At 36.2% G+C, this 23313-nt stretch overlaps 1 long non-coding RNA gene across 3 annotated transcripts in view; it reads left to right on the top strand.

Moving 5' to 3' along the window:
* LOC150020733 (uncharacterized) overlaps nt 1-23313 on the top strand; it is a 448609-nt gene that overhangs the window by 268491 nt on the left and 156805 nt on the right. For all 3 annotated transcript variants that reach the window (XR_016509813.1, XR_016509802.1, XR_016509812.1), the window contains one exon: nt 17400-17479. This is a non-coding gene — a long non-coding RNA (uncharacterized LOC150020733). The remainder of the gene's footprint in view (nt 1-17399; nt 17480-23313) is intronic.

Below are 23313 nucleotides of genomic sequence, written 5' to 3'. Positions count from 1 at the left end.
CATGGAGTCACGCACTGACTGCCACCGCTTCAGTCTGCCACCTTGGGGTTTCCTGCAAGGCCTCCCTCACTTTGGGGAGTACAGCTTCTCCGCCTCCTTCGGGATCCCTCCCCTCTGCCCAGCGATCTGGCCAGATCCCCCTGTTACAGCAATAAAGCCTCATCTGGGATGTGGTCTGGACAGCCTTTCCATCCACCTTGTATGATCTTGGGCATATCTTGGAACCTCTAGAAGCCTCCCTCTTTCCCTCCATCCAGGCTGTCTCACAGAGCCACTAGAGGCGGTGAAGGGTTTTGCCTGTCCAGCTGAACTAAAGGGATCTAGGGGTTGGATAATTGAAAACCCTGGCATTTAAATAACTTTACCAATCTTACGTTTGTAAGGTGGAGGGCTGTAATGAAAATGAAGCTGTGTCCATCCTTGTTTACTCTGTGCATGACACAGAGAAGATCGTTTATAAACATATTATGAATGAAGTAAAAGAAAAAACACAGTAGTAGTAGCAGAAATGGAAAGTGGGGAAACGCTATTGACTCCTGGACTTTAAATGCCGCTGAGATTTGGCTAGCCCAAAGGGACTAGGGGACTCTCCTGCCGTCTCACAGGCTCCTGGTCCAGGGGCATTACAGCTGCCAGGATGTTTAACGGCCTATATTTCTTTGGGTTTGGACAGTACAGGGAGAAACATTGGGGAAAATTGCACTTGAGCAGAGCCCTTCCAGAGCTGTCGTGGAGGAAGTGTTCATCTACTGATTAAATGTGAGAGGGCAAGGAGCAACTGTGATATATCAGGACAATGGTATGATGTTTGGGTATATCTGGAAAATATTTTAGACTATTTAGTGTGTATTAAGGGAGTTTTCCTTGTGACTGATCACTTTTACTGCCAAATATAGTTCAAGGCATACCAATTCACAAAGGAGACTAATCTGTCTTTAGTGAGCCAGTTGAATGTTTTGTAACCCTGGGAGCACTCAAAGCTTCTTCATTGATGGTAATACGCTTCCTGGTCATTCCCTGGGCATAGAATCACCACTAATCTCTGGTCTCTGTTTGGTGTTCTGCCTCACTTGTAGCCAAGAGAGTAACGTTTCCCAGAAACTCTAGCTTGTGATTTCAATGTGTATCCTGACGAGTCCCTCTACTTCTTTGTCAGTTGTACTGATTCTCTATTCCAGGCAACTGAATCAGTCATAAGCTACGCTCTTTCCATAACATGAGGTCTGAGAACTTGTTTATTTTTAAATGGCTAAGACACTTGACGCGGGGTGCTACACACACAATACAGGGTACAGATGATGTGCTGTGGAATTGTGCACCTAAAACCTGTATAACTTTGTCAGTTAACCCCAATAAATTCAATCAAAAAAAAAAAAGGAAAAAAAAGAATTATATTGAATGCTTTAGGAAAACTCAATTTAAAAAAAAAAATCTTGTTTAAAAATGAAAAAACAAAACAAAACCAAAACCTCTGCTGGTGAGGCTTAGTTGGTTGGGCATCGCCTGGCAAACTGAAAGGCCACAAGTTCAATTCCTGTAAAGGCACGTGCCTGGATTTCGGGTTCAGTCCCTAGCTGGCGCATGTATGGCAGGCAGTCAGTTGATATTTCACTCTAATATTGATATTTCTCTCCCTTTTTCCTCCCCTTACCCTCTCTCTAAAAAATCAAAAATCAAAATGCATGAAATAAATATATAAATCAGTAAATAAATAGCCATGGGACCTGAACCTATAAAATATATCATATTCACCTTCTTAATCCTTTTATTAGCAACTGTACATACTCTGCCAGACATTACCAAATCATACCCCTCTTGGGGTATGCGTTACCTCTGCTTAATGCTACAGTCTAAATGCTCTTTCACTCTTCTCCTTTTCCAAGTAGAGGTAACTGTTTGGGAGTTTTATTCACTCAGCACTCCAAATATTCTTACCAGAATAAAATTCTCCCCTAAAGTAACAGCGTATGTCCATTGTATCATACTTTACCTTTACCTTTGCGTGTTCTCATCAGTCTTCTTACAGGCATTAGTATCTGTCATCAACATCATCCACATTGGATAGAGGAAGCAAAGGGGATCTAAGAAATTAGCTGGCGTCCCATATTCTTCTGATCGCAAGGATTCGCTATGGAGAGTTATTAGGGACCACCTACATTATGTAAACATATGTCACAAAACCAGTCATCACAGATTATATTCACGTTCTAAAATTTTATTTTGTTGAAACATCTGTAGAATATAAAGGCAAGACTGTTCTTGGCTCGAAAGAATCTTGCAATGTCCCTCCTTCTTATGCTCCTCAAACAAGCTTTCTCTGATAAGGTGCCCAACTCACCGTCACTTGCAAAGAGCCAGCTCCGTCAGCCAAAGGCAAAAGAGCAGTCAGGATATTTTTCTACACTGACCACCTGTCTTTTTCCACATTTAGACATAATTTGTGCTGCTAAATAAGGTTGGCCCCTAGCCACTCAGACTAAACTCTGAATTTCAAACTGGTACTTTGTTTCTAACTGCCATCAGTCATTAGTTGTTAGAATGAAAAGACCGGTTATTTTAAGCACAAACATTTGGTAAACAGACCCGAGAGGTTTTCCCTCTGTATTAAATGCCCATGGGTGCAACCTCAGGATGTTGCCATTTGAATTTCACCACCATCCTGTCCTAGCCTTGGCCAGATGAGCTCTCTGCACTCGCTTACAGATGAAGACTGGCACTGCAGTGCTGTGTCCGCAAGAGCCCGCGGGTGGCGGCCTGCCAGCGCCACATCTGAGGAGCTCAGAGTTCTCAGGACTCAACTGCTTTCCATTCCTGCTCTTTAGTGGGTTTCCTCCATCACCACCTCTGAGAAAGCCACAGTGTCCAAAAGAAGGAAGTGGTCCAGTGTCAACAGTCACGGACCTCTGCAGCCTCTCATCACGTTCCCTCCACCCTACCCTCAATCTAAGTCAGAATTAAAACAAAACAATATGCCGTTAGACCAAGCCCTGTCCATGCTTTGGACTTTTCTACATGCTGTTAAGTTGGTGGAGAAAATGCTGTCTGATCTTATCCCATTTGTCCTCTTCTTACTCTGCTCTTAGACTTATTCAAGTGTCCTGTCTTTCCAAGTAGTGACCCAATATTATGTACTCTGTGTTAATCCAATTCTATACCAACATTGTCTCACTTTAACCAAAGAAAACTACTCATTAACCTAAAGTACCTATCAACTAGTTAGCATTATTTGTGACTTTTTATACAAATATGCATGATACACATGGTGTACACGTATACACACAAAAATGTGTATGCAGAAACATATGCACTAGACACACATGTATACAGCTATGATCTTTGATTTTGTTAAGTTAATAGCTATTTTTAGTCTCTCTTTCCAAAAGCTCACTCTTGGTAACATTTTTGATTCAAAGACAGAATTATAGCAACCTCTCGTTTACTTAGCTTTGTATCATTCCAGCTTTTTAAGGGAATGGCTCTCGGGATATGAAGGTTTAACAATAACTCTGCTACACTGTTTTATTTTGTTTATTTTGTATTACTTCAGAACTAGACACTGAAGGAATTTAAAAAGCTAAGAGATAATAGAGAGAGAATGTGATCATTTCTGGATGCATGAATATGTTAATCTCAACGATAGAAAGACCGTGAAACATGCAGCCAGGACACTGTGCCTAGAAATAATGGAATTAAGTTTAAAGGGGAAGTATGTGTTCTTTCGCCTATTAGGAAAAGCTCAGGATGTAAAGGGCCCTTGAACATGTTTATTCTACACAATTCAGATGAAGCCTAAAGTAGTTGCCATAAGTACAATAACAAAGTACATGACCCTAAAGAAATTAGGAAGAGACTAAATAAATATATGTCTTTGAGTAAACAATAGGGAAATTTTGAGTGAATCCTATATTATAGGAACCATTATTAAACTTGAGAAATACCACGTTGACTAAAATACTGCTCTCACCCTGAGAAAACCCATATTCTACTTTAGGAGAAATAGAAATAAATATTACAATCCAGACATATGACCCAGATTCTTGAAAATATTGAACATGAGCCATTAACTCTCTTGGGAAAGTTACAGGATTCTTTCCAGAAAGTGGTTATAGTTAACCTTCCGAAAGGATGTGTGAAAGGAGGAGGTAGAACAGCACCCTGAAGAAGATACTCTTTTCTCCAGATTCCAGCATTATATGTGGCTCTTGACCAGACTCTCCTTATGAATGTAACTCAAAGCAGCCATGTCTGCTCCTGTCCCCAGCTTCTGATTGCTACTCATTTTCAGTACTTTTCCTAGAGCATCATTGTTCTCTCAGCCACTACTTTTTCATTGTTGTCTCTTGATTTCTGTTTCATTTCTCTTTTGTTCAAGGTGATAGCTTATCTAATAATTTACTTTCCCAATATACTTGTCAAAGATTTTAACAGTTCTGTATATAGTTTTTTTCTATTTGTATTTATGGTTTCTATTTATTTCCAGGTTGATTACATTATTCAAGTTATTGATCTATGTGTATACTCAAGAATATGTACTTTAATCCCTCCAACTCTATTAATAAAAACTGCTTTTGGTGATTTTGTTTGATAAAAACCATCAGGTCATACTTTTGTTAGAGCATAGCTGAGTTAGAAGTTTAGTAGAACATTTGGCACACCTATCCAGGGATAACATTCGTTCCATCAGCATCTGAAAGAGGAATGTTTTTCTTTGAACATTCTGAACCTCAGTTTGGAAAACATTCTTGAAGTGGGTTTTTGAACAAACAACAGAAAAAATAGTTGAAGAAAACGGCACTTTAGACTAAGTAATTTATACTATTCTAAGTAGTTAATTTAAGCATATATAAACATTCTTTAACTGCAAGTAATTTAATGCCACTTGATCACTGTGTAATTCTGATATTTACTACTAATATCTCCATTTAGGGTATTGATAAAACATTTAGTCAGGAGCTGCTAAGATAGACAGACAAGCAAATAGTTTACTATATCTATATGAAACCTTTTTCATTTTCTTGTTTCTGTGTCCCCAGTTGGTCCTCTTTCTATGCCCAATGTCAGTCCTTGTCCTATGATAGTTTTCGTGGAACTGACCATTTGCTTGCAGAAAAGTTGATGTAACTGATATATTTGCAGAACATTTTCTCTGAGTGCAATTGATTAAATCACATCAATTGCATTTTTTATTTGTTTAGTGTCTTAGATACTTATTAGCTACTGGAAAAAATACATTTATGTGCAATTTAAAGTGGACTCTCTCTCTTTCAGAGCTTTCTAACTAACTCTTTATTGCAGCTGTTCAAGTCACTGGGCAGAAATAATAATAGATGTGGGAAGGCATACTTCCTACACTACCTTGAAAATTAGAGGAAAAAATCCTTTCTTGTTCTAAATTTGAAATCTTCCCACATTACTGAGAAAATAGAGAGTAAATAATTTCTTTGTCTGTATAATTGGGGTCCACATAAATGTGACTTCAACTAGTTCAAATTTTAAGAATCTAACATAAGTACAGACTTTACCGTTTGAATTTTCTTGAAGTGCCCTCAATCAGCTTTTACCTGTCATAAAATAATAATAAAAATAATAGTTTAAAACATATCAGGCACTGTTTTGAATATTTTCCAACCAAGAACACAGTACAAAGTCCAGATGATACCTAATGAATTATACTAAGTGTGTTGCACTAATAAAGTGACAAGAACTTTGATGAATTAAAACTATTATGTTAAACAAAGTTTTCATCTTAAAACTGGGGGATGAGTGATTTAAAATTATTTCAATTAACTTCTGGTGTTAAGCTAAAATCTGTATCAATCTGGAGGCATGGCTATCTTTTATAGTTAGATTTTTCTATTCTAAAATCATGTGCATTTAAGTAACTAAAGACCCTTCTTTTTAAAGACGGAGTGTTTACAGTGGAACACACTGTGGCCCTTTGTGCCTGATTACTGCCATGTCTTAAACAAGAGATATTAAAAGAAACAAATGCCAGGTGTTCTCATGAGAACGCTTTGACTTAATGCTTGTGAACTTTTGGCGCCCAGCATAATAAAAAGGCTGGCTGCTTTGATGTTGTTTGAAGTTGCAAAAATCTGCAATTGTATTGTTTACAAATGCTAACCTCGTCCCCAAATACTCATTTTCCTTAAGTATAAAGAATTTTTCCCATTGAAATATCACTTTTTTATCTACTGCAAATTAAAATGTAATATGTTTTGAAGATGATACCCCTAAATAGAATAACGGTGGAGAATTGAAAGGTTCCTTTTTTGCCCCAACACTCCCTCCCACCCCAATCAAGACCTTGGCTACATAGAATTTTAAACACTTGGTTAGGGAAAGGTTAATAATAGTAACATGTACTCATATTTTGCTCATAAAATACCTATCGTGTCAGGGTGACCATAGCATGGATCCCCGCCTTCACATGCATGTATCTTCTCAGGTCATCCTTATCTAAGAGAATTCCTTAGCGTGTAAGTGTTACACTATCTCACAGTTCCAGGTGGTCATTTGCCACTTTCCAATTTCATATATACGAGCCCCTGTTGTTTATGAGGCACTGATGATTTTGGCTCCCATGACTCCTGTGTCCTTGCCCATGGTGGTGAGGCTGAAGGCGGAGGCTTGGCCCTTGTCTTTCCCCGTCCCCATGAGACTAGAATGAAGGCAGATCCTCTTGTTCCTGTCCTTGCCCGCTGCCGGAGACTCAAGGCGAATTTGATTCCTGTTCTCGCTCGCTGCCAGGAGGATTGAAAGGCAGATTTAATTTCTGTTTTCGCCCGCTTCTGCGAGAATAAAATGGTATGAATTCCCACTCTAACGCTCCATTTTGGATTTTCAGTCTCGCTGAATCCAAAGCAAACCCGCCTGAATATGGGCGCCAGCACTACAGTACTTTTTAAGATAAGTGTCATAATTCATAATTTATATTTACTAAATGTATTTTATTAGAAATAGTGTTTCAACATGGATTTTAATTCTAGTTATTAGAAATATATTTATGCAAGATAGAGATGGTATTTTATTAATCTATATTTAACAGCTTTTATAAAATGATTTTTAAAGAAGTATACCTTGTGAGTGTGTAAATGGTGACTGTTTGAAGTATAAACAAAGTGTAAATGACTTTTGAAGGTTGGCCTAGTTAAGTGAGTGTATAGCTACTAAAACTTTAAATAAATACATATACAAATATTTAAGCAAATTACTCCTTTTTATCATAAAAGATGTAAAGTGGTAGATAATTTACTTTTAAAGAAATTCATCCTTCCCTTCAAAATAGAGGGATAAACATACACCAAAGCAAACTATCTCCTCTGTGTTATAAATATTTGATAAATATCTAAAAGTTGCTTTTATTGAGTTTGTTTTAAATGTGAGATTACAAATGCTGTCTGTTTGATTCGGACAAGAACAGGGACTACTTCTGGTATCAAGGCAAGTTTCTCAAAATTGTGTTCTATCTAGAATTAGAACAGATTTATCTAGGACAGATGTATTATTCTCTCTAAAATGTAAACATATGACCTAAAATTTGACATAGTCCCTTTAAACTTTTTCTTTCTCTCTTAAAACACCAGCTCTCCTGTTCCTGACACAGATAGCTTCCAAGTGATTGTTTATCCATGAGGATTTCACAGAGTACTTTCCTATTTTACCATTAAGTATCACATCAAATTTATTTTATACTTTATGGTTAGGATACACTTTCAATAATATGTATCAGTGTTACGTAAAGGCATATATTTTAATCCTTTTTTTTTCTTCCTTCTCTTCCTCCTTTATTTTTCTTTCCTATTTTTTCTTTCTCCCTTTTCTTTTTATTGTTAATTTTTTCAAGTAACATCCAAAGGAATCCCATTTTTGTGAAGTTATTCTGGCTTTTTCATTTGCTTGGTTTCTCAATAATCTTTTTTAGATATACTAATGTTTTCGTAGTGTGGGTTTAATTTTTTAATATTGAAAGGTGACCCAAATATGATTTATTAAAACTATAAAGTTAAACTTGCATTAAATGAAATTATATGTATAGATATTACATATTTTTAAATACCATAAAGCTTAATAATAAAGCTCTGTTTATTCTGATTTTAGCTTTTAAAAATGCATTCATTAATTATAAAGAGAACATTTTAATCTATCAGTTAAAATGCTGAGCATCTTAAAATCTTTTTTTTTTAATTTCATTTTTCAAGTCCATTTTACAGCCAGTATTATTTTGTTTAGTTTCAGGCATACAGCATGCTGGTTAGGCAATCATATACTTTACAAAGTGTGTTGGTTTGGTGACCTCAATATCAGATGCTCCCTGTGCCATCCCCTGGGCTCCCTGTTAGGAGTTACACAGTTATCCATGGTTGGGGGCTGCCTCTGCTGGGCCTGGGTGCACATGGAAGGGACCAAGTTGCGTTAAGAAGCTGGCTTCCACCAGTACCAAGCCTGGGGCAGGTCAGCAAAAGCCCCAAAGCATTCTGAGATCTGCCTCCACCTGCCAGGTGCTAGTTAGGCCTAGCGACTAAAAGATCCTCGGGTGGTACAATGTGTGAGGCAGTTTCTCAGTAAATCACCAGGTAGGGGCAAGGGGTGTTCACCAGGCTGATACAGATTCAAGCTCAGTGCCATTGCTGGGTCTGAGGCCACGCAGCAAAAATCTCAAGATACACCAAGGTCAGGCACCACCTACTCAGGGCCTCTAGAGTTTTGTGGTATTATGGTGTCTCAGGGAGTCTCCAGGGTAAAGCAGTGGAGCTCCTCAGGCTAAAACAGATTAAGGACTGGCTGTGTGGAGGGAGAGTTCTGCACAGGAATGGTGGTGTTTGTCAGGTGTGGAGGTGGAAGAATGGCCCTCATTCTAAACGCACACTAGTCAGATTCTCCCTATGTGTTTCTGACACCCTCCTGTGACTTTGTCCAGATTTCCTTTGGAATTATTCAAGAAAGACTGCAACAGATTCCTCCACAGGGTGTCTGCGTGGCAAGGCGGGGCCCCAGGGTTCTGGGAGGGTGAGGCCTAGTGCATTTTCCCAGGCTGATGCTATATGCTCTACCCAAGAAAAGTGGAGTCTGTGGACGGTGTGGGAGAGGGACTCAGCACAGGGACACTGATGGTTGTCCTTCCGGTCATCTCCCCAAACCTCAGAATCCAATCTCTCTCTGTATGGCTCCTGTCCCCTCTGAGCTGCCTTCTCTCTGCTGGAACCCAGAGTGTGTGTGAGCAAGACTTTATACATTGGCCCTTTAAGAGGCCACCTGGGTTTCCAGCAGTCTCCAGTGTCACCCTGCTGGGTGGAATGAATTTCTGTTCATTTTCACAGCTAGATGTATGGTGGATCCTCTTCCCAGCACTAGAGCTCTGAGCTGAGCTCCGGGCTCCGGGCTGGGGAACCTGGCATGGGGTTGAGATTTCACATTCCTCAGTGGGAATCTTTGCAGCTGAGATAGCCCTTTGGAGTTTCAGCTTCTGCATGTCTCTGCCTTTCTCTGCCCTTCTTACCGGTCTCAGTGTGGCTTCTGTAAGTTTTTAGTTATAAGACTGCTGTTTTCAGTTAGTCCTCAGATGGTTATCCAGGTTAATTGTTCTATAATTTAGTTGTAATTCTAGTTTGGTCTTAGGAGGAACTGAGCATAACTTTTACTGCCATCTGAAATCTTCCATCTTAAGATCTTAAAATGTCTAAATACTTGGCACTTACTGCTTGAATAAAATTCAGGCTGGTTTACATATTTTAAATTGTCTTTACTCTTCTCTAATTTGTCATGGTTTAAAAGTAGCCTTAATACTCATTTCTTTTTTATATTCTGGTATGAATTTTTCATTACTGATGAATGTGTTTACCATTTTAGAATGTTTTTTGTCTTTGATTGTGAAAATATTGCATCCCTGAACAATATATTCAGATTATAATAAAAACTTTTTTCTAAGGAGATAATTTTTGAAAGTAACTTTAGCTCCTTTGGATTTTGAATTTAATTGGTAGACACTATTTGGGGATGAAAGGGGAGAAAGGTAGGTATTTTATAGTTGTGCCACTATGCTAAACATACTGCATCAAATATCATTCTTTCAAGGAACTACAGCAAGGAGGTACAGTCCTTGAATGATGCTGTGTGGTATAACATCTCTGTAGAGTTTGCACATTCTCTTCATATATGCATGAGTTTTCTCTGGGCATTTCAGTTTCCTCCTCTCTCTCAAGGATGTGCATGTTAGGTTAACTGGCATGTCTAAATTGTTCCCATCTTATGTGAGTGCACCTGTGATGGAAGAGTTCCTGTCCAAGTTCGTTCCAGCCTTGCACCCTGAGCTGTAGGGAGAACCTTTGGTCAGCTGTGACCCTGAACTGGAATTGTGGATTGGGAAATTTTTTTTTTACTTATTTGCATGCAACTTTCTTAAATGTAAGTGTAGCTTACATGTATTTCAATATTTAATGCTAGAAGTAATTTGGGTCTTTATTTAGAATTTCGGTGATGTGTTTTTGACCAGAAATGTGCCTAGGAACTTAACTATTGTTTATATCAGTTAGCCTTTAGTAAAATTGTTCTCCTTATCTGTTGACATCTCAAGTGCTGACTCATTGGTCCCCTGAAAATCTCAGACTAAGAATGGAAGACACTCAACAAATAGTGAGAAAACTATTATGAATGAACAAACGCACAAATTTAGTACTACTATGAAAATTTCCCAAACGAATCTAATCTTACTCTATAAATTTGAGTTCCAAATTTTGAGCGAGCTTCAGAATATGGGTTGAGACAGACAGGGTAGTAATGATTATCTTTTTAAAAAGGCTTATTTTAATTAACGCTGTCTGAATTATTTTTCATTATATGACAATCACACAAAAATCTAGCTTAGAGTACATAATTATAATAAAAAATAACCAAAATATTGAACATTGAAGCTCTGCTTAAATAAATGGCAATATTATGTAAATATTAATGTTGAATATCATTTTTTCCTACATTTTGACATTTGATATATTAAAAAATTAAATGTCTTTGAAAATTTGTCCTTTGTATAAATGTGACTTTTCTTTCAACTGTAAAATTAGAACTTCTCATGATACCCTAAATGACATGGGAATCAATCAACCAGCTAGTTCACACACATGTAATAAGGGTTGGCCATGCATTGATTACTGAGTCAGATGTTGTGGGATCATTGTTGTTCAAAGTACGATCTGGCCCTCTTGAAGCTTAGAAGAAATTTGAAAAAAAAAGCTATAAAATAATAGCAAATTATTATAAAACCTGACTAAATAATGAAATGACTAATTGTAATCAATTTAAGTATGTTCATTGAGGCTTCTAGAAGAAGTAAGGTTGGGGGGGAAAGAAGGATGAGTCTGTGTCATAAAATTTAGCCAGGTACAGACTTAATATTTCCATCCAATATCTATCTTATTTTACAATGCTATTTCAAGGTGGTTTTTTTTTTTTTTACTTGTTTTTACATGTTACATGGACGCTTGTTCATCAGATTACATATTTGATAACATTTTATCTATTGCCCAATATTCTATCATCTGCTCTGCCAGCATTAATCATTGTCTTGAACTATTAAATGGCTTTGAGGAAATAATTGTTTAACAAAGTACACCAACTAGCAGAATTATCAGTGTACAGAGAAGAGAATTTTTATGGCAACAGTGATTCTTTTCTTCAATTTGTTGAGCACCTATATGTGCAAGGTACTCTCCCAGGTGCTGACAATGTAGAACTGAAGAAAAAGACAAACTCTCTGTCATCGCGGAATCTACATTGTAGTGATAGAAGTGGGTAACAAACAATATAAGTAGGTAAATTATACAGTACATTAAATAATGAAAAATTGTTTAAAAAGCAGGGATGTCAAGGAAAGGATAAAAATTGTATGTAGGGTAGCCAATGAGGGCCTCATTGAGGAGAAAACTCTTGAGTATAAAATTGGGAAATCTGAGAAGCTAGCCAAGTGTGTATCTGGGAGAAGAACATTTTGGGCAAGAAGAAAGAACGCTGTTTCCTTCCTTAGAGGTAGCTGCCCACACTAAGGCTTGCACTTACTTTCAAGTAAGAGAGTAGGGAGCAAGACACAAACACTCGTTACTTGGAAAAGAAAGAAGATATATCTTTGCTTTAACAACCCTGTTATCACTGTATTCTAAATCATATTACCTTATATCTAAGAATTCCAGTATTTTGAAATGAAATACCATTTCATTCTGACCATGAAAGGTTTACTGAAAGCTTTTTTTAGATACTATGACAAATAATGCTTCTTCCTCATGAGCTTGCTTAGTATAGTGGAGGGGAAAGATTAGCTAAATTGATGAGAAAAAAAATTGTAATAGCAACGTGGAAAGACTTGCGGTGACATTAGATACATTTTACTAGGAGAAAGAGCAATCAATTTTAGCATTTGCCTCAAGTCTTATATATTCCCAAAAAAACTCACTTTCTAGATAGAGAGAGACATTTCAATTAAGCAAATTATTATATTTGTGTGAGATAACCTGGTTCTACAACTGTTAGAAAAAGATTGTTTTTAATACCGATAAACCCCCAAAACAAAAAGTTGTATTAAAACATGTGTTATGCTTTATTTTGAAGCTTATATACTGTCTGCCATATGTTTGGCAATTCTGATCATATAAGTGAGAAAGGATATTATTTTTGCTTAATTGTGGCTGCAAACCGAAAATAATTTTGATTATGTAAATATCCTGTTAAATGTGACAATAAAAGCCTTAGTTATGATATGTGTGATTAAGAAATACGGAGGTTAGCCAAAGAACATATATGCATATATGCATAGCCCATGAACACAGACAACACTGTGGTGAAGTTTGTGTGGAAAGCCGGACTGGTGGAGATGGGCAAAGAGGGGGATATGAGGGTCATCTGTAATAGTGCCAACAATAAAAAATTAATAAAATAAAGTAAAAAAGAAATATAATGGCAGGTATGATAAATAACTTACCTATTACAATGACAAAATATATACTTATATTACAATTACAAAATATATTTTTCTCTGTAAAACAGTCCGATGGGTATACATGGGCTTTGTGAAATGAAGTTTGACATAGTAATGTTTTCATCCTTTCTGCTGATCCAAGCCTCGGGCTTGACATTTACATGCTTTTACTTCTCAAGCTATAGCACCAAATACGATCTGCACAGCAATCATTCTTTCAGATCCAAATGCCTGAACTTATAGACCAATTCCAAAGTATTGACATTACACAGTCATATCTCATGAATGTACCATGTTTGGCTTGTAGGTAGACCTAGAGATCTGTGAAGTACACAAATATTTTCAAACTGCTACTCCATTTCTTATACCTTAATTTCTTTGAAATTTACTTAGCTTTCCCCTTTTTCTGCTGCAGTGTTTTATTTTAGTGTCAACATCAACATTTAAGTGATCACTTCAGATGACTTCAACATGTTATAAGATGAATAAAATTCAGGTTTCCCATGAACAAAATAGCTTTCTTCCCAAAGAAGTTATCAGAAAAGGACACATCTGCTCACAGTTTTTTCCAACTAATTTCAACTTTAAAAGAAGAGAAAGTTCCCTAAAGAGAGAAAATTTTCTGATAGCATTAAATGAAAAAAACTGAAATTATAGTACCTATAGTCATACAAAATTGAATAGTTTTGAAGATATTCCTCTTTCCTCACAGACATGTGGCTATGCCATTCCATTTAATATGTGGTAGACTTATAATAAGATGAAGTGAAATGCATCTGGCTCAGGTTTCAAACTTCTACTGGGTTTGTGAAACAATGGATATTATCTTTCCTTGTTAAACACTATGATTCTCATGTTTTCAAGGTCCTGATAACTCCTGCAGCAGAGAAATCTGATTAACATTAATATAATATTTATCAAAATTATTTGCTAATGGAATTTTTTATATCAGACCAATTAATAAATTCTGATCGTTTCCTGAAGTAAATGCTGCTACACTACCCTAGCAGTTGCAGCTAGAATGAGAGCTATATTCAATTAACAAAGAGTTTTTCAGTTCTGTAAAACCTCAGTGGATAACTTGATACTGGAGGGTCCCATAAAGCAATGACTTTTAACCTTTTTCATCTCATGGCACACATAAACTATTGTATTTTTCGCACTATAAGACGCACCTGACCATAAGACACACCTAGATTTAGAGGAGGAAAACAAGAAAAAAAAATATTCTGAACCAAATGTGTACTAAAATATTTAATAAAATGTAACAGAATAATATTTCAACCATGTAAGGTGAACAGCAGTCAACAACGGTATTAAGAACCATCATCACTGTCATTAACAAATGAGGAGAGACTTTAAGGTTCAAGCACTCTTCTAGTTTTCTGGGAACCCCAAGAACTCATCATTGCTACTGTCAGAATTTATGAAGCTCAGTTGCTCACAATCACTGATGTCACTTTCTTTGCTCTCTTCATACTGACTAGACACCCTGAGATTCAGCAGTAAAGTGGGACACTTAAGCATCCCCAGGGGTTTCGTGTCAGCCCACTGCTTCCTCTTCTAACAGCTGTCGCCACCTCTGACAGGTCAGGTGATACACATCACAGTCTGGGTTGCAATATTTGCTCCATAAGATGCACAGACATTTCTCCCCACTTTTTGGGGGAAAAAGTGTATCTTATGGAGGAAAAATATGATAAATAAAATCTTAAAAAAAAAATAAGTAAAGGATCTGAATAGACACTTCTCCAAAGAGGACATACAGATGGCCAACAGATATATGAAAATATGCTCAATGTCACTAATGATCAGAGAAATGCAAATTAAAACCACAATGAAATACCACCTCACACCAGTCAGAATGGCTATCATCATCAATAAATCAACAAACCACAAGTGCTGGTGAGGATGTGGGGAAAGGGGAACCCTTTTGCACTGTTGGTGGGAATGCAGACTGGTGCAGTCACTGTGGAAAGCAGTATGGAGATGTCTGAAAAAATTAAAAATGGATCTGCCTTTTGATCCAGCAGTTCCATTGAAGGGACCCAAAACACTAATTCAAACGAACATAAGCCCCCCTATGTTAATTGCAGCATTATTTACAATCACTAAGATAATGGAAGCAGCCCAAGTGTCCATCAATAGATGAGTGGATGAAACAACTATGGGGCATTTACACATTGGAATTCTACTCAGCCATAAAATAAAGTTTTACCCTTTGCAACAGTATGGATGGACCTGAAGAACATTATGCTAAGTGAAATAAGGCTGTCAGAGAAAGACAAATACCATATGATTTCACTCATATGTGGAACCTAATGAACAAACTGAAGTAACAAGCAAAACTGAGACAGACTCATAGATGGAGAGCAGATGACAGCTAGTGGGGGTGGAGGAAGTGAGGAGGTAGAGGGATTGAGCAAGAATGAAAAAGGACTCATGGACACGAACAAAAGTGGTGATTGCTGATGGGGAAGGGGCGTAAGGGATTAAATGCTAATGAAAAAAATACAATAAAGTTTAAATTTAAAAAACTAATGTCTTACATTTCTTTTTAGCAGGTGTTTCTTATTATTTCTTTGAAAGGTTGATAATAAGATTGTGTTCCAAAAGTCAGTAAAGTTTCTATTGACATCAATATGCATCTTTTATAAAAATATTTTTATATATGAAAGTATTTTTATGACTCATGGACATGGACAACGGGGAGGGATATAATTGTGGGAGAAGGGATGGGCTGGGAGGGGGGAGCAATGGGGGAAAAATGGGACAACTGTAATTGAATAACAAAAAATAAAATTAAAAAAAAAGAATTGTTTTATTGAAAAGATAAACAAGATTGATAAACCTTTATAACCAGACTCATCAAGGAAAAAAAAGAAGACTTGCATAAAAAAAAAAAAAGTATTTTTAATCACATGTTATATGTTTTTTTCTTGATAATCAGTAGTTGTATTAGACAACTCAAGATGCTAAAATATAATTGTTCTAAGTGACCTATTCATTGCCCTGCCTGGAAAATCTTAGGCTTGATTGATACACCTCTTTAATGCATATCATGGAGAAACCACAATTAAAATATGCTATTTTTTAATTAAGATTGTTAAGGTTTTTAAAATATATTTGCCTTCTCCTTTTTTTATTTTCTAATATGCTTTTCTCTCTGAAAAACGTTCCCTGCCCTGCTTTTTCCCTAATTGACCATTTTCTGCATTGGCCAGTTGACCATACACAAGATGCAATCTGATTTTTCTCCCCACCACTCCACGGAAACTGTCCCCTCAAAGAATGCAAACAGCTGATCTGTTACTTGTGAGCATCACCGGACAACACTTTTTTTTTGTGAAACTTAGCAACCTTCTCATATTATCTCTTGGTCTTCTTTCTGCCCCTTAACCTATAAATTTTTTTAAATCTGGATTGTTCTCCCTCTCTCTTTTCATGTTTGTACATGTGAATTTTTTATTTAGGTACAGTTCAAATAATACCTCAATGATGCCTACCCTGATCAACTCAAAAATAATTAAAAGACCCTCATATTTGTAATTGATTTTGTTTCATATTTTATCATGAGTTGTAGACATGTCTGTATTGCTTTTCTCAATGGATTATTAATCCCCCAAATGTTTATTATGGTCCTCTTAACTCAGTCCAGTGCCATACTCACAGACTGATTTGAGGAATTGACTTCAAATGAATCACTCCTGGTTTATCATTGCTATGGTTATTTGTTTTATTTCATTTGGCTTTCTCAGCCCTGCAAACAGTATGCTCCTCCCAGGGATGATAATGGTACGCTATATTACGGAGGTCATTGGAATCTTTCATTCACTCACTCATTCATTCATTCATTCCATTCATTCCTCATTCATTATATGGGCAGGAAAAATTCAATGAAAGTAGCTGGGAGTCTCCTGAAAATAATATATTTCCTCTCAACAACTCACATGATCTTGGGCAGTAACTAAAGTAAAACAGTTTTTAATCAAGCCCAAAATGCTAAGGCAGGAAAGATAATCACATTTTTTGCAATTTATTGTTGCTCTTTTAGTTATCTACAGATCAAAAAGGTGTCTATTCTGACACTTAATTTCTAAAACTTAATGTTGTTTTTGTTGAATTTATCTAATGAGGACCTCTTAGCACCTCAAATAGGTGCTTTGAAAAATAACAGCATCCAGCTGACAGGCTAGGGACAAAAGAATAAATGCAAATCTAACACTTCTCAGAGGTAAATCTGCACATGTTCATGTCTCCACAACATTCAATGAAAATCAAGTGTTCTTAAGAGACTATCTACTACTTTTCTAATTGTTTCTGGACTGAAATAACCTCATAAATATTGAAACTGTTAAAATTGGCCATTATTTGGGGAAATATCTGTATGTATATCCATAAATACAATCTTTTACAATATAAAAATCCTTTTCAGGACCTTGCTACCACTTCTGAGATAAAGGAAATTCTTGATACCAAGATTTGAACAGAGAAGAGAATGGAATACACAATATGGTAAGTGACTCGCAATTAGACAAGTACGGCTGGATTTCCAATACTTCATTGTGTCGTTATCATTCAGAAGTTGCATAGATATAAAATGTATACTTAAGGTAGTCTATTGCAAGCAGTTGTGAAATGTGACCTCAGCTAATCAAACTTTGTCCACTTTTCAAAAAGAAGACTTCATGCATGACTAGGTGACACATATTTGTGCTCCTGCAACCACGGAGTGTCATAAGATGGCATTTAGGATCATAGCACTGGTTTATCGAATAGAAAGCAAAGACGTTAAGTTTCTTAAAATTTAGTTTTTACTTTAAATTACTTAAACTGTGCTTACAAGATATTTATTAGCTTACAAAAACAAGTTAATTTACCTAGTTTATAAGAATCGCCGGGATGTTGGGTTTCTTGTGTTTTCCATAATAGATATGAGAAACATATTATGTAAGGGTCTTTGTTTCTTCTCATCCTATTCAGAAGACCCTAGGTAGTGGCTTGCTAGAAAATGAGTGTTAGAGGTTGAAAGAACAAAGATAAGGGAAAACCATTCCAGAACATCGTGGAACACAAGCAGAGACATCTCGCTGGTTCTGTACTCCTCCCATGTCCACCACCCTCCTGCCCATCCAGTGCCTAGGAATGTGCTGTATGTTTATAGGAACATGGTGGCAAGAATTAGATTTTTCTTCTGTTAGTCAAATTTCAGAGAGAATTACTAGATTCCATTTAGTTAAGGCCATTTTTTGAGACTAGAGCTCCTTAAATTGAGATCAGAAAGTAAGTTTTAGATAAGATAATCAGTAATCCCTCTGAAACTATATGCAATGCATTGTGTGTGCATTCCTTTTTTCTGTGGAGGCAATGAATGGATTTTGATGACAAATTTTCAAGGATTTTGATGACACAAAAACTTCTCATGTAACACAGTTCTAATTTAGAACAGATGTGATTAAAATGAAAATTATTAAGGAAGTGTGGTGTTTTTGTATATGTATATATATTGTTTTCTTAATATTCCAGGTGGTGTTGGCTATAAAATGTATACCCTCATGACTTCTTTTTAATTATAAATGTTTTCCATAGAAATAAACATGGTTCAAAAGACTTTTGTTGGTACTTTCCCTTTCGTCATGCTTTAAAACATGGACCAAATTTAAAGTTATTCTTCCAAATAAAAAAATATATATTTAAAACTCCATTCATGTTAGTTTTATAGTCACCTTACAAATCCTTACATAGACTTTTAGTTATCCTATGATTAAATGTATATTTTTAAAAGACATTTAGTTTTTATATACTTTGCTGATATTGGACCCTGTTGTATGAATATTGATCTTTATTGAGACAAGGATTTGTTTCATAATTTGTCCTTACTTTAGTTTAAGACTCTGGAAAGCATTCTGCTTCCTGCATATTTCTCTCCCTCCCTGCTAGGTGGACATTACCTCCCACCTGCATTACACTCATGAAGATACTTATTTTTTGGTAACCCAGTAGCCTATTTCATTTTTAGTGAACTCTGTTAACAAAGGTTCTCAGCCTGTGTCTCTATCAATTGATAATTAATTTTATCTTTTTCATTAATTATACCAGTTATAAAGAAATAGTTCAGATATTTTGCTCATTTCTTTGCTAGGGCAGAGGGGAGGTTATCCTGGTTTGCGATGAGCCCAAGAAAGCTACACGTGCCAGCCTGCATCTGCATTTGATGGTAAATGTGTTCCCCACCTACAAGATATCTGAAGGCTATTCACTTGAGTCATTGTGCCAGAAGTATTTTTTTGTCGTATTTTTCTTCTCTTACTGAATCCCTTTTCCAGAAGAAAAATGTTGAAATTTAATAAGATCAATGTACAAGGCCAAATGTAGAGGCCAAAAATTGCTCTGAATTATGGTGTTATTTCTCAGCCAGACGCTTGTCTCTTCTGCCCAGCTGCAAAGTTTCTCTGTACATAAGGGTCTCTTTAGGGCCAAAGGGGATATATATTGCTGCTGTTGCGTGGATGACCCCACTCACACTGACTTCTTGAGCGAGTTTTCCTTAGAATCCTCGGAGGAATGCTTTCCCCAACCACCTATCCCAACATTTAGGATTTACTTTTAAAATGGTCAGTTAATATTTCTGGAACATAAACTCTTGGCCAGAGTAACTGGAAATTTTAGTTTATTAAACTTTTACATACTTAACTATGGTCCACGGGGTATTTTAAACTCAGCTATTTGGCTTCAGATCTACTTTCTTACCTCCAAAAACATACAGTGTAAAATGTATGAAAAGTAATTGGATAAAATACCTTTTCCAAGTCCTCGGTATCTTATTTCTGCGAGATAATAAAGAAAAAAATATACAGTACTCCCATGATTAAACACCCTGTTTGAGTTGGAACTTAAGTCTTTGAATACATAAGGTAATGTATATAAATGCGTGAAAGTCTAGCTTGGGAAAAAGTCAAAACCGTATGGAATAGTTAAATGACTTATGAGACACCATACTATGGAATATTAAGTAACTTTTTAAAAAAGCTACGGTAGGATTGCATGTTCTGACTTGCAAAGTTCTCTGTGTTATGTTTTGTAAGAAATGAATTGAATGAAGTTATAATACAATATGCATGGTAAGATCCCTTATAAAAAAAAAGTACATCAATCTTACATTATAACCACATTTACATATATGTGGAAATATAATTTAAACATTTTTGTTTTACAAAAACAAGACTGGTGACTATATATTTGTTCATGTAGTGAAAATGTCTTGAAAACACACTCAGGTTAGTGGTTATATAGGGAACACAATGATAAAAAAGGAAAAAAGGCATCTTCATTTTAAGTTTTATATACTTCTGCATTATTAGGTTTTTAAACTTAAGAAGGTATTACTTTTATAATTTAAAACAGTCAGCTATGATATTTATTGAACTACTGTCCAGATGTTCCCCTCATTTAGCCTGCTACTTGTTGATATTATGCTCAGCAGTATTTATTGAAAAGTCCCAAATAATTTATCCAATAGAAATAAATGTAGTATTAAATTGGGACTATAGTCTTTTATTGCATAAGGCTTTATTCCTTAAGAATCTGTGTTGTATTTTTCTCTTTCTCTTTCACAGTGATTAAGGTGACTCATTTTCTCTTCTATCTGCTGGTTATGATTTCTGGAGACATTATTTCCCATATGTCTTTATGTAGTCAGTTCAGCATTTTACCACCAGAGGTATTATTTATAAACCTGCCAAAGCCTGACTTGAATGCCCCACCATTACTCTGGACCATCCCTTAGGGAAAGTGATCTAAACATAAGGGTACTTCTTATTGCTTTTTATGGCTACAATATCTCTTTCAACAAAATTCTTTTAGATTAATCTAAGATATCTTCAGAAATTTATTAGTTTTCCATGTAAGACAATCCAACATTAGTTTGATTCCCACTTACTGGTCCCACACCTTCCACTGGAAACAGTATTAATATTCATACATGATTTATTTTTTCAAAAAACACGAACATGTATATATTCCTAGAGAAGTAGATGGCCAATATCCTTCCATGTGGTCATGCAGTGATTTTTGAATACAGTTCACCTGCTGTGTGATCCTGAGCAAGTTCATGAAACATTTCAAGCCTTAGTATTCAATATCTATTAAAAGCGAGTATATAAAAGTACCCAATTTATAATATTGTTTTGAGGATTAAATGAATTATTATATGAAAAGTAGAATAGCATCTGGCACAGAAAAGCATGAAATAAATATAAATTGTTTTGTTTGTAAAAATACACTAACCATGGTATTTCTTATTAATGAATATTTTATTAAAGAAATAATTAGTAATAATAAATATATTATGTATATTGGTATACTTTGCTTTGATGGCATGAAGCAAATATTGGTAAATTCTTACAAAAGGTACCTAACATTTCTGAATAAGACATTTTGATCAATAGTACTATTGATGACAGTTTAAGTATTTGAATAACAAAAATAATAATAAAAGAAGTAATTTATTGTAATGCTTCCAAATTCACTATTTACATTTTAAGTTATTATCTCTAATAACTTAAAGGAGTGGAATATATAATTCTGAATCTTAGTTGAATATTTGTTTCCTCGTTGCAGATTTAGAAAGTCACCCATGGAGAATATTAAGAGTATTGGTGAATGAGGAAGTTGCATTTCCTTTGGGAAAGACAATGATTGCCTTAGTTTAATTCCTACCCAGAAGCCAATTTATGGCTATCTAACCATGTAGGAAGGGAGTGCCACATTGCTGACCCAGAAATGAGAGAGAGAGAGAAAGGAGGGGGAGGGAGGAAAGGAGAGAGGAAGACAGAAAGGAAAGAGGTAAAGATGAAGGGAGAGAGGGATGTAAGGGAGGAAAGAATGAAGGAGGGGAGGGAAATGGAAAGAGAGGAAGGGACAGAAGGAGGCAAGGAGGTTACTGAAGACATTTGAGTTTAAACAAAAGGAACTCGGAAATTTTTCCAGTTCAGTCCATCTCTTTTGTACAGTCTGCAAATTAGATTGTCAAGAACTGAGCTTCTCTCAGAAATTTAAACTAGTGCCCATTTGCAACTTACTTTGAATTAATTTAACCAGATTATCAGATTAAGATTTTGCTAGGAGCCCGCCCAAATCCACTTGCTGAGAAAACTGGAGTTTTGATTGAGAAGTGAAACTGAGAGGAAGTTTCACTTCCGAAGCGCAGGGTTGCTGGGCCGAAGGAAGGGTGTGGGCATTCAGGGGCCAAGGAGAGCCTAGGACAGCCAGAGGGCGGTAGATGCCTGAGGGCTGGCTATGAGAGTTTACCATTAGGTGAGAGGTTTCCCAAGACAAATAGGCTCCTCTTGCACTTTGGCTAAGCTCCCCAGGGGCAGGCAGTGCACATTCCTGGTATCTGCTCTCATTACATGTAATCACAGCAATATTATTGGTGAGATTGAAGGTACCACATTCTCCGAGAGGACAGCTAAAGGTTATGGGTTTAGACCTGAATTATCTGTTTAGTTTTATGTCGCACTGTTTTTGTTATACACTGAAATGCATTATATTTTAGACCTTTACTCCAAAAGGCTAATGTAATATTAATTGTATTTTTAGCCCACTTGAGATTTTAACCCTAAAACCTCATCAGCATTCCATATGTTATGTTTTATATGGGCCCTGTGAAGTACAGTGGATACATCAGGACCGTAACCGGCTTTTCCCTCCCACTGCTGAGCATTTCAGACTTCTTCTGAAGGTTATAAATCTGAAATGTAATATGTTTCAGGGTGTGAGGAATGTCGTGATGAAAGGTATGGCCAGATGAAAGGGCAAGTCTGTGTGCCACCAATGCCTTTTATTCTGAGAGAGCTACATTCCGTTTCAATAAATGTTATCACTCTCTTTATGTTTTAACAAAAAAAAAGTGATTATTAGAATATATAATGCACTAGGATATTGAATTCAGTTGATATCACCACGATTAGTTTGTTTTAGATGCCAAAAAATTGTGATATCTGTAAACATGTTAGAAGTTAATATTCCATGAACTTGAAGCAGGTGCTTTAGAATGAAAATGGGGGAGACCATGATAAAATTGTGCTTATATTCAATTTTTTTTTTAAACCCTCTAAACTTGTATTAATTTCTCAGGGCTCCACAATAAAGTACAACAGTGTGGGTGGCTTTAACCAACAGAAATTTATTCTCTCATAGTTCTAGAGGCTAGAAGTCTGACTGAAGTATCAGCAGGCTAAGAGCCCTCTGGATACTGTCACATGCCTTTCTGTTAGCTTCTGGTGGCTTCCAGCAGCCCTTGGTGCTCCTTAGTGTGTAGAGGAATCACTCCAATCTCTGCTTCCATT

This window comes from Furipterus horrens, unplaced genomic scaffold, assembly GCF_987537825.1.
Source record: "Furipterus horrens unplaced genomic scaffold, mFurHor1.1.pri manual_scaffold_1, whole genome shotgun sequence".
In the NCBI taxonomy this organism is placed as follows: domain Eukaryota; kingdom Metazoa; phylum Chordata; class Mammalia; order Chiroptera; family Furipteridae; genus Furipterus; species Furipterus horrens.
The sequence above is the reverse complement of the archived record's forward strand: the minus strand, read 5'-3'. Positions and strand labels throughout refer to the sequence as shown.